The 12742-nt window shown below is 46.6% G+C and overlaps 1 protein-coding gene across 1 annotated transcript in view; it reads right to left on the reverse strand.

Moving 5' to 3' along the window:
• LOC144130472 (cholecystokinin receptor type A-like) overlaps positions 1–12492 on the reverse strand; it is a 234640-nt gene extending 222148 nt beyond the window's left edge. The window contains exon 1 of the mRNA XM_077664396.1: positions 12068–12492. The gene's annotated coding sequence lies outside the window, so the exon portion shown is untranslated. The remainder of the gene's footprint in view (positions 1–12067) is intronic.
• Positions 12493–12742: the final 250 nt, after the last annotated feature.

Raw genomic sequence — 12742 nt, forward strand, 5'->3', positions numbered from 1 at the left:
GACACACACACGCGCGCTCGATAAGGAACACACACACGCACACGCGCACACGCACACGCGGAAACGTAGGCACGTGTGCATTTATCCACTATTCTTCGGATGTTGCTTGCTTTTCCGCTCGGAGATGTTCGTCGTCATCAAGTAAGAAGAATACAAGCAGCATAAAATGTTACGTCAGTGACTGTGTGATTAATATGGAGTTCACTTCATTCTTTTTCTATTCGCCAAACTTCTCTCAAACTGCAAAAAAAACCAGATTCGTGACCTTCAGCGACTGTGCGGTTATTATTCGTGGTAGCTTTAATGCATGCAGGGTACCTCTACTTATTTCATTCTTCTTGTATTCACATTGTAATCCTCCCTCTATCATTCTCGGCATTTTCTGGTGGAAAACGCGCCTTTGCCTTTTGCATAGCATATTTCACCTCAGTTACCTGCGCGAAGTTATTCCAGCGTGCCTCACAGTACGTGTGGCCTACGATGGATTATGCTCGCAAGGTAGAATATCATTTTGCAGAACCAAAACCTGCTTTTATTCCTTTTACAGCGGACATTCGAACAATGGAATCACCTTCAATCTTCCATGGACTAGACTGATAATCCCCGCTTAATCCATAACGCATTAACTTGCAGTGTATAATTAGCAAATTGTTTAACTATTAGTCATTTTGATCGTTTCCTTTAAACTTTTGTGCAACAACGCTCCTCTTTAACGCCTTTTTGGCCTCGAAGGTATGTTTAAATCAATAAATAAATACTTATTGCAATCAATGTACAAAAGCTCTAAGACCGTCCTGTTTTCAGCACTGCCCTGTCTTCACTATCGGGGGTAATAATCGGAGCACCAAATAACAGGGCCTAGGCGGATCGTTGAACTTCAGATGCCGATATGAATTTATACCGCGATGGGTTCTTAAAATCAGCCACCGCACATTTTTGGTGGTTCACTGATATATGCAATATGCGTATTCACGTGCCTCGAGGATCGCGGCGTCTTATCTTTTATGTAGAGGCGATGAGTAAGGATTATAGAGAAAATAGTGACCGTCAGTAGGAACTATCTAGGTAATGCTGCACAGCCTTGCTCTCTGTAGTTCATTGCTCTTAAGTGTGCAAGCTGGATGATGCTTATCAAACACTGTACATCACACTGAGATCGCGTTGATTTACGGGACTTCAATGCGTCATGCAAAGCGTTCTTGTGGGGCGGCTGAAATACTTCGGACGTGTTGCGTCGCGGCCGGTGTAAACACGGGTAGCAGGCCTCGTATTAGCACAGATGAATAGGTAGTCAATAGTTACGCAGGATAAAACTAGTTGGGCATCTTGTTATAGCTTTATTTCAGAACTTGTTCATTCTCAAAGAACAAAACTTTGTCATAGAGAGATATTGTAGACACGTATAAACGAGTGCTGCGACAGAATTTTCATTTTGCGAAAAAATCCGGCTTTCATGTTGCATTTTCTCACGCACGGGTCTCCTTTCAAGAGCAGTCCAGCTAAAAACGATGCGTTAACTACATACTCGCGCCAATTGCCTGTCAGCCCTGACGCAGTCATTGCGACACCTTTTATACCGCTTCCGGCCGATCGCTTGGAGCAGAGTAAAGGACTAAAGCAGTTTGCCTAGACCAACCTTTGTGACTTTTCTTTCACACATTTCTTTTGCGTTTCGCTTCCCAGGGGCATAATGTTATGTTACATCTACTTTCGAGCGGAGTGGAGGAAGTCGTGCCTTATTCTTATGGTGTGTTAAGCTCTTGATGCTAGAAGTCATGAATATTTTGGTAATCCAAGTTCTTTAATAGCGGTCTCTTTCTCTTTCTCCTCTTCTTCTAAGCAGAGCACTGTATTTATCTTTTATAAGGTTTATAATGCATTTATTCGCCAAAGTGTACATCACAATCATGAAATTATTATTTAGAGTGAACAAGAACCGTGCGACACAAACCAATGTGCCGAAAGAGCACCAACTCGAAGGTGCTGACACAAATCGCATCTAGCCCACCCAGTCTTTGCGACGCGCTGCATTTTCAATGCCTGCTTCTGGTCGTTGCCTCGGGCGTGTTGACTCGTCACACCGAGATACTGGCGGACTTGTGAGAGAGGCAGACCGTGTCGCAGAAGCGACATTTTTTTATCTCGCTGTGCTGAAATATTCTGGCTTGTTTGCCTCAGAGCAGCCACTCACTGTACGCTTTTATTATACAATCCGAGCGGCTGGCAGTCAGGCAGACGCTTGCAACGTCACTCCAAAGATGGTTGAAGGAATGTTTAAAAAATGAACGAAAAGAGAGAGGGCGCGCTGTTCTTAGGTTAGGCGCCGACATTCTAAATCTGGTCTTCCAAGTCTAGACGTAAACATGCTTGTGCCAACCTAGTCCTCTTTGTAAAAAAAAAAAAAAGATGAGAAATGCTAACTGAGTAAGTGAAGACCTAGCACTTGAAATTCGTTCCACAGCTGTGACCCTGTCCAGCACAGCCCGCTATTCCTTTCCTCCTGCGCAGCAAGAGCTACGGCTCAAGAGTCGATGCTTGGGAGAATTTGAAGGAGTCTGGGCATGCTTTACGTGGCGCGGTTTGTAGAACTTTTGTCTTTTTTTTATTGCAGCGTAAGATGTTCTTCACACCTCTTCACACCTCTGGGTCGTCTTCTTTCCCCACAGTGACTGAGCATAGCTGCCACGCTACAGCAACCTACCGATGAAGAAGGAGGCATCCTGCCGACTTAGGGAACAAACGCGATAGGCAGATTGTATAACGGTTCAGGCGGTTGACGTACACCGTTCCGCGGCCGGGATGGCATCCATCATTGGACGGTGAAAGTGGTTCAGTAATGTAGTTCTCTGGAGAGGTCTGGCAGAGAGCACGAAGTGGGCCTTGGTACTTTGCGAGGAGTTTAGTGGATACGCCGGGGCCGGTTGAAGGAACCCAAAGAGAGAGAGAGAGGGAGACTCTTTAATGAAGAAACAGATAATTTAGCCGGCGTTTCAATATCGCTGGCATGCTACTCTGCGTAGGGAGGGGAATTTGGGAGATAAAGACGGAAGGAGAGCAGCGTGGAAGATGTGGGGGAAAAAAAACGAAGATAAAATGCAGCCATGAAATGGGTACTAAGGATGCAGTGGCGAGTATTGATGTAACCTATGGAATGATGGAGTGCATAGTCCGACGAATGGGCTGACGAAGTTCACTGCAAGAAAAATGCATGAAGGTAACCTGCAAGTGAGTTTAGAGCTTATCAAGATGTCCAATGTCTTTTAAATATGTAAAAAGAAAGTTCATTGCAAGTCTCTGTTGCCTGAAGCAGGCTAAGGGGCCTAAAACTTTGTCCATTGTTAGGGGCACTGGGCAGAGCTTCTGCATGCAATGTTCATAGTACGCACGCTCGTTAGCATACGCAGGGCACTCAAGCAGGATATGTTCCACAGTTTCTATCGAAGCACAGTTGTCACAATGCGGACTGTTCATTTGTCCAAAACGGTATCGCAGGCCATTTGTATATGCAGCATTCAGACGAAGTCGGTGATAAAGTGTTTCGAGTTGTCGAGGAATTCTGGGTGAGAGTCTTGATCGAAGATGTGGGTCGATTGAGTGAAGAAATTGGTACTGATGTGTCGACAAACTCCAAAGCCGATACGTTTCTTCGTACGCAAAACTTTTAGCCATTTGGGACGCATCAGATTTCGTGAGAAAACTTCGAATGTATCTCTGATGTTGATGGCCCTTACGGGCCGCTTCATCTGCTTTTTCATTCGCCATAATGCCACAGTGAGCAGGTACCCACTGAAATGTTATGCAGTGGCCTGCGGCAATAGCTAAATGATGGATATACCCAATGTCCAGGGAAACTAGCTGGTGATTCGTTTTCTTCAGCAGGTTGGCCAGGATCTGCAGAGATGCTTTTTAATCGGTGAAGATAACCCAACGGCCGGCGGTTCGGCGCAGGATGTAAGAAACAGCTTCCTTAATGCCGTGAAGGAACCCAAAGCCACACTAGTGAGCCTGATGTATACGATGGAAGAGAACAGCTGGGGGTGCAAAGGTGCTTCAGACGATTCTGGTCCTGCGTTGTAAGAGAGCGGGCAAGCTGGCGGCATTCTTCACCATAGGTGGCTGCTTGAGAAAAGGTCAGGGACTTCCTTCCAAGCGTTAGGGCGATACGGTAGCAGGGTATCCATGGTGGAGGTGGGCTCACGGCTTTAGAGAAGGAAAACTGGACATAACAGTTGTGCTCTGCGTGGCATTGTTGTAAGCATACGTTACAAATGAAAGAATGAGGGTTCAGTTTGAGAGATAAGATGCAACATACATGCCCAACGTGTCGCTAAATGTGCGGTTGAAATGTTTAGTCATACCACTTGTTTGAAGATTGTAGGCCGTTGTAGAGCGGTGAAAAATGCGGCATTGGCGAAGGAATGCTTCGACGGTGTCGGAAAGGAAGACACGTCGCTCAGAAGTTCCTCAGGGGAACCATGCGCAGAACGAGATGATACAGGATGTAAGACGCAACGTCTTGCGCAGGCGTGGATGGCGAGGATCTCCCAAGGGAGATCGAGTGGCAGTGGTAAGGATGAGGTTTCTACGTAATGAGTGAGGTGGTCCACTGCCTCTATGATCCAGCGGTGTCCAGTTGGAGTGATGGGAAGTTTCCCGTAGACATCGGTGCTACCGAGGTGGAATGGGCGCGTGGTGCAGGGCCAGGGTTGCATCGTAGCGGTGGAACGGTATGGAGGAGGTTTGTGACGTTGGCATTCCGGACACGAGCGAACGCATGGACGGATAAAGCAGTACATTTCCCGCCATTAGAAGCGGAGTTGAAGGCCGATGTAAATCTTTACCACTCCGGCGTGAGCAGTGTGGGTCTCCCTGGAAAGAGGGGGGAATGTCAGGACAGAGGAGCCTAAAAATGACAAACAGCCATCTGCGCCCATGAGGAAAATGGTTGCGGCGGTAAAGCAGGTCGTCTCGTATTGCAAAATGGCGGGCTTGACGGCGGAGAGCCCGGGCTGCAGGACGCGCAGATTGTAGAGAAAGGAGGGATGTGATCCTGGGGTCCTGGCTTTGTTTAAATGACATGTCGCAGTGTCAAGAGAAGAGGAATCACGGGTGGCAAGAGATGAGGCATTTAAGCCACAGGGTAGAGGTGAGTGGGATAAAGCGTCGGCATCAGAATGCTTACGGCCATATCGATAGAGGCTACTTCAGTGTCGTATTCTTGTAAGCGCAACGCCCAACGAGCAAAACTGCCAGAGGGGTCTTTGAGGGATGACAACCAGCAGGGGGCACGGCGATCTGTAACAACAGAAAATGGGCGACCATATATGTAAGGTCGAAACTTTTCAACAGTCCAAGTAACCGTCAAGCGTTGTTTTTTTTTTTTTACGGAATAATTCCGCGTAGCCTTTGTCAAAGTGCGGCTGGCATACGCAACAACATGTTCGGCGAAGCCGGGCTTCGGTTGTGCCAGAACGGCGCCGAGGCCCACGCCGCTGGCATCAGTGTGAATTTCATTATGTTGGCTGGGGTCGGAATGGCGGAGGATTGGATGGGACACAAGCAGGCGCCGAATCATGGAGAACGCCGCATCACAGGCTGCTGTCCAAGACGAGAGATCGGGATTGTCGGCATGCAGCTCAGTCATAGGAGACGGGGTAGGAGCGAAATTGCGCACGAAGCGGCGGAAAATATGAGCACAGCCCGACGAAGCTACGCAGCTCTTTCAGCGAAGTGGACCGAAGGAACTTGGTGACTGCACGCAGTTTTGCAGGATCGATAAGGACGCCTCCTTTGGAGACAGAGTGGACCAAGATGGTAAGCCGCCGGGCAGTGAAGCAGCTCTTCTTCAAGTTCAGTTGCAAGCCGGCGTCTTTCAAACATTGCAGGACACACTCGAGGCGGACTGGGCGGAACTAAATGTCACTAGAAAAGACCTCATCGTCCAGGTGATAAAGACACATGTGCCAATAGAGTACGCTGACAAACGTGTCCTCCATGCGCTCGAGTGTGGCCGGCGCTCTTCCCAAGCCGAACGGCATGACGTTGAATTTGCAGAGACCGTTGGGCGTAACAAAAAGTTTTCTGCGTGTAAGCAGCAGCCATAGGCAACTGCCAGCAGCTGGAGCTCAGGTCCACCGAGGAAAAGAATCCGGCGCATTGCAAGCAGTTGAGGACATGTTTAAAACAGAGAAGTATATACACATCCTTTCTCGTTATCTTTCTGAGTAGATGGCAATCAACGAAAAAGCAGTTGAATCCGTTTTTCTTCCTCAACAGAACAGGTGAGGTGCTGGGGCAGTGGGAAAGCTGGATGACACCGAGCTGAAGCTTGTCATCGACCTCTTTGATAAATACGTCGCACTGAGTGGCTGGTACGAGATACGGGCGCTGGCGCAAAGGGGCATGCGTGCCACTGTCGATGTAGTGAGTGAAGACGGATGTGCGACCCAGCAAGGTGTGCAGGAAGTCAGAGGAACGGAAACGCTGAAGTAGTATGACCAGCTGATAGCGTTGGGCTGGCGAAAGGCTGCCATCGAGGGAGCGGGGAGAAAAGCCCGCAGAAACACTTAAGACAGTTGACATGAGAGAAGGCGTAAGCCCGCCTGCTCACGTTGTGAGCGCAGTCGCTGCGTGCTGCGGCGGGATGTAGCCCGATGCCATGCCGCTGGAGATTCTACGCTTGCGTGGCTCTACCTATCGCCCGCTGCTACGCCGCCGCATTCCTTCTGATTTGCTCTCTACTTCGTGAAGACAATCGTCTCCCTACCGCGACCAGCGCTCTGGATTATGGGTATGACGCGATAGCTAATGGGTTAAGGCCCACATATGCAGAATTGGTCTTTCTATACTCAACTTTCAGAGATCCCTGGGAGTCCTCAAACCACTCCTGGCGCAGTGATGCAGCGGTTAAGCGATGCGCCACTGCCCTGCGATGGCAGCTGCTTCCACCGATGAAATTTGTGCGATACAGGTTGCTCTTCCTGAGCAACCTCGCGCAACGAATCGTTAATTTAGCCGCCACCGCGCTAATTTAACGGCGATAATACAGCATACCTTCCCCGCCTTTTACTTTCGCGTGCGGCCCGACTGATGACCGTGGTAACACGCAAACCGAACTGCCAACAGTCAATTCCAAGCACCATTCAATATTTAAATGTTCTTGGAACCAATAAAAGTTATTTCCTCCTTTCCTCTTGTTTCTTAGAATACTTAGATACTTAGATACTTAGAATCTTAGAATACTGGCATGACGCGCGCTCCGGAGTACTAAAAGTCGCTAACCGGAAGATTTCGTTCCTATTTGCCTAGTGCTAATTTGGGAAATCGACTACCACCGCGAGCGAGCCAAGTAATTAATGCGCATTTCTAATTTTAATCATCAAATTTTCGTCATTGGCTGCGATACCATTTTTGTGCCAAAATTCCCGCACAAGCACAACCAGGGGTGCGAGCCAGTTTTAAACTGAGTTTCACGAAACAGTTTTTAAAGGTGACTAGACATGGCGGCATACAAGTCAGCTATGTGACGTTTGCTGTTTGACAAATGCCTCACTTCTAGTCAGCGTATGCAAATGCATTGACCTCTAATCATTTTCTGTGACAGCTGCAGCCAAGTGAAATTCCTCACCTCCACACTTCACGGTCTGCCACCCTCCGTGGCACTTAAATTTCTTTCCGTCTAGCTGTTATCCTTACAGACCGTCACTTGCCCGTACACCGCGTAACAAGCCCCTTCGACGCACATTTTTTTAACGCGATAGCGTTAAAGGCCCCCTTGCCCAGGAAATCCGGCGTCGGCGTTGTAGGCGTTGTGAGCAAAAAATTACGGGCATGGCTCTGGCAGGTGCTCCCCAGACAGCAACTTAGGAGGAAGGTGGTCGACCTAGGTCGCGTGAACCAAGTGGCTCATCTTCCTTCAGATTGTGATTACAACCTGCCCACCATGTAGCAAATTGCCTACCATGACAGGTAGCAGTTAAATTAATGATTGGTGGCGCGGGAAGGAAAACTTGGGCCGCACAAAGCCCACCGCTGGGAGCGTCTGCCATCGCAGGGCAATGGCGCATCGCTTAACCGCTGCACCACTGCGCCAGGAGGGGTATGAGGACTCCCAGGAATCTATGAATTTAGAAAATGATCTCCTGCATATATGAGAATTAACCCTTATACTATTGCGTGATACCCTTAAGAGGAGCTTCAGTGTCCCCTCCAATAATTTCTACTTAATTCTAGGTAGGATATCATCACCTTGATTTTGTTGCCGAATATAGGCTAGTCTTTTTATATCTTAACATTGCCTTCATCACTGTCCTGTCCATCGCTTGCTGAGGTCTCCTTAGATACTTCATGCATACTGTCTTTAAAAAAATACTTATAAGAATCAGCAAGTACTTGTATGAAGCTTTGATTGCACAAACAGACGTATCGTTTCGAGTAGTCTAAGAAGGCAGGCCGCCCGCAGGGGTCGATGGAAGCACGAAGACTTTAGATCACTATGGTGAAGACAACTTTCTTTTTGAAATCCGGCAACTGATAATGCGGGACGCAAAGCAAATTAAAAGTATATGGTCTTGCTTTGATACGGAACTTTGCGTTATTGCTGAAACAATGTCGAGCGTTCGCGCCTTATACGAATTTCTACGCTGGCGGCTGCAATCATTGCACTGAAAAGAAAACGCGTACCTGCAGTGGAAAGGTGGATGAGAGACAGTGGGGCAGCGCGACAATCGAAGGAAATATACATAGCGATTTGTTTAACGTTTTCAGATTTTTATTATAATACAAGCCAGCAATGCATCGGTGCAGTCTGTGGAAGGGTATTACACAACAAGGCAGGGATCGTGAACGTGATAAATCTATATTACTAGACGATTAATAAAATGAAATTAGTAATCAACTTTTTGTAATTAAGAGCCAGATTATAATGCAGAATTGAACGTTGTCAACAAAAAGGCTAAGGCGCTTTTTAATTTACTTAATCACAAATTTGGCTCGAAATATGGAACGTATAAATACGCACATGAAGTCTCGTTGAGTTGGCTTTCTCGCATTGCGAAATAATCAAATGGCGTTGATGTGTGTAGTATCGTAGCCAAAATCAAGTTAACTTTTTCTACATCATCAAATACTAAAACGTCATCTGTATTTGACGCGCAAGAAAATCGAAAGACGACATTTTATAAATACAGATTGCGAAAAAGCGAACTCAGAAGATTTAAAATATGGATTTTTACAACCGATATTTTGAACCACATTGCCCATGAAGACAATTTACACGCCAGGCTTACTTTCGATGTTGACGGCTTTCAATTCCGCAATATAATCTTGCCCCTTAAAATCACAAATAAAAATTTTGTTACTTAATTAGGGCAACTTAGTCGTCTAAATGTTGAGTTTTGACATGTACAGAATGTTCGCCTTTCGCTACAACGCACCAGCACACACCGCACCGGCTTATCTATCACAGTTTTTAAACTAAAAATGTTTACATGTTAAAAAAAATTCCCCAGTATAAAAAGCGACGTTGCCCCGACGAACAATCGAGTATTTATTTCCGATTTACTGTGAAGAGCACCTCTCCGCACAACACGCACAGGTGCGGAAATCATATTTTGTGCGCTTACTGGAAAATATGACCGGAAAACAACTTCGAAAGCGCTGAAAAGTATAAATTTGTATGCTGTAATAAAAACAGTTGCTACTGTGTAGTAATTATTTTCCTGCTATTACGGAGTTCAAAAGCTGCTGCAAGGTCTTATGAGCGCGGACTACACGGTCTCCCTGCAATATAAAGGCGAGTTCAGTGCTTCTTGAAGGTCGGATGCCAAGAAACACCACAAGCACTTCGGGGTGGACGTCGGTTTTGTATTGAGCTCCTTCGGGATATATCTGTTCTCGAGTATCGTTGCTCAACGTAATTACCATCCTCCTGCTTAGGCCCTCTGTGGGGCAAAGATAGACCCCATTGATTTCCAATAAGCCTTGCTATTTTCAAGCCGCCTTCACCTTTCTTCAGCAAATCTGTTAATCCCCCCCCCCCCCCCCCCCCGACTCTCTGCCGGCTGTAAAAATTTCCTGCTGATCTGTAATCCCTGAGTTACCAAATAGGTTCCCCTGGTGCTCGAAAGAGTAAAGCTAAATTATTCTAGCCCGTGTCGCTGGAAACATTTCTTCATGCGGGAGGTAGTAACAATACAGAGACGTAGCTGTCGAGGCGAGTGTGCCTCTTTTAGCTCCCAGGGGTTCCAAAAGTTCGTCCATTCCAGCTGAGGCTTGATACACTAGTTCACCACTGACTGTGCGTCTGTTTAGGGCAGGCGACTCTTTTACCTGCGTTAATTACTCTTGACTGCATGATGGTTTTGCGGGCATGATAATTTTTGCTCTTGCTTCAACCAATGTGGGGGTTTGCGGGAAATCAAACAAATTAAATGTGCTGAAGAAATCTGCATCAGTGACACTTAATCCGTGCTCACGAGTGTACACTGACAAACGGCTTAGAGTAATCGACAATCTGATTCGCACGAGACAAAACGTTCCTCCCCACTCCATTGTCCGCGCTTTGTTTTTATTCCCATTCGATTTTTTCAAAATTCTTTGCTTGTTGCAACAGCGATTGACCGTTTTAAATATAGCGAAGGCTAAATCGTGCCTTACGCAACCAATACTTTCTTTTTTTACTCAAAACCCTTTTTTCAAGATGGATTCTTTCCGCGAGGGTGAAAAGCTGAGGCAAAGCAGCCTTTGCAAAATGTTGTGAATATGCTAAACTTTATTTCTCGGAGTTGACCTGTTGCCCTAGTATAAACCAACGTTAATTGATGCCAATTGTGACCTAAAGAGTGAACCACCTTTTACCGTTTTGAGAAAAATATGTGAGTTTTTAACTGTTAATATTCACGTGTTAGTTCCACAGTGCACAAATCGGGTGTTCGACAAAGCTGAAAATCTGTGTCTAGCCCAGTGCTAAAGTATTTTGCAATTGGATACAATCTCATGCTGTCGTCAGACCACTGATAATGTGCGTACAAGCCGCCGTGGTTGCTCAGTGGTTATGGTACTTGGCTACCGACCTGAAATACGCGGTTTTGGTCCTGGCCGCGGCGCTCGCCTTTCGATGGAGGCGAAATGCTAGATGCCCGTGTACTGCGTGATGTCAGTGCATGTGAAATTCCCACAAGCGGTGAAATTGCCCGGAGATCTTCACAACCGCGTCTCTCATAGCCTGGCTCGGTTTGGGACATTAAAGGCAATAAAAGGATAAATAATTCATAACGTTCGTATTAATTGTTATCGTTTGCGACATTAGCCCCGTAATTTCCACGGAGTACATTGTTACAAAAATTTTTTAAAAATATTAAACGCATAGTTGACCGATATAGAAACTTCCGCATCAGCTAGAGCTCTGATTGCATGTTTTCTACTTCATTTGTTTCTTGCATCAATATTTAATCCAGAAAAAAATAAAGACTGGCTATAAGAGCGCCCACAAACACGTCCCAGAGTAGTTGGAAAAAATGTTCGCTTCTGGTGAATCGCACTTTTTGCCTGGACTTACAAACATTTATCTGCGAAAAAAGTGAGCCTTTATCTTATGTAAACAGTGTATATATCACAACTCCCCCTATCCTTTTTTACTGTCGCCTCACCTCTTTCATTTCACTTCTTCAAACTGTCTGCTATCCTTTATTTCCGCGGCTCCAGCTCAGGTGCCGCCGCCGCAGTGATGGCAGATGCCGGGGTTAGCAAAAACTTTTACCTTCCTTTTTATTATTACTTTTGAATTAAACACTACATTACAGGAAGGTCACAAGAAAATTTTTGGCAAATTTTTTTAGCACTGGCACTGCATTGGATGTATTCTACAGTACACTTACATAACATAATTCTAAAGAAGAGAAATCATAACGGTGACTGCTACTAGCGATTCGCGTACTTCTCGTAATACTTGACAAGCTCACGTAACTAAACAGGCAGAAATGCGTTTTTTTAGCCAATGATAGCTTAGCGACTAGGAATTATTTACCATGTGAACACATCCTGCCATAATAGAAGATGCTATACTTACCCCATTCGCTGCCGAAGCTCGTTGCTCTATCCACACACTCCTTGCTTTTTTCGCCTACAAAACCACTCGAACTGTACAAAGCGTGACGGCACAACACCAAGCACGAGTTGCTTCTTTCCCTTTTTTCCGCAACTTATAGGTAGTAATGTCTTTTGCCTTGTGTATGTATCTTGTATCTTGAATACAATGTCATGTCAGTTCTCGGTTGCCAAAAATCCGCGGCAAACGAGGAAACAAAGTCCAGACTTATCCTCGCCCTTCTGAAAGCAAAAAAAAACTTTTTTGGACAATTTTGCACAAGCCCTGTCGCTTTCGTGCGCACCGCGTACGGCCTGCCTAGCGAGCGGCGAAGTTTGTTTCACGAGCCCGACGCGCGCACCGTTCCAAGGCGTGTCCTCACTCCCCAAAACCAGCGCGTCAACTCCGTTCCCCGTCCGAGGGCTTTCCACGCGCTCAAGCTCGGACACACGCGAACGCGTGGGGAAGAAAGAGAGATAGAGAAGGGAGAGTAAGAGCGCGCATGCGCACTGCAGGGAGCTTCCTCCGGCATGTTCCTTCTGCTCTCCTTATCCTCGTTGCCCGCGTGCTGCCTGTTCGCGCTCGCTCCGGCGGCCCAGCCCTTTCGTAACACCGACTTTCCCTATTTCCCCCTTTTACCCGGCCTGTCGTCCATAA

The sequence above is a fragment of the Amblyomma americanum genome, chromosome 4, assembly GCF_052857255.1.
Source record: "Amblyomma americanum isolate KBUSLIRL-KWMA chromosome 4, ASM5285725v1, whole genome shotgun sequence".
NCBI classification, from domain to species: domain Eukaryota; kingdom Metazoa; phylum Arthropoda; class Arachnida; order Ixodida; family Ixodidae; genus Amblyomma; species Amblyomma americanum.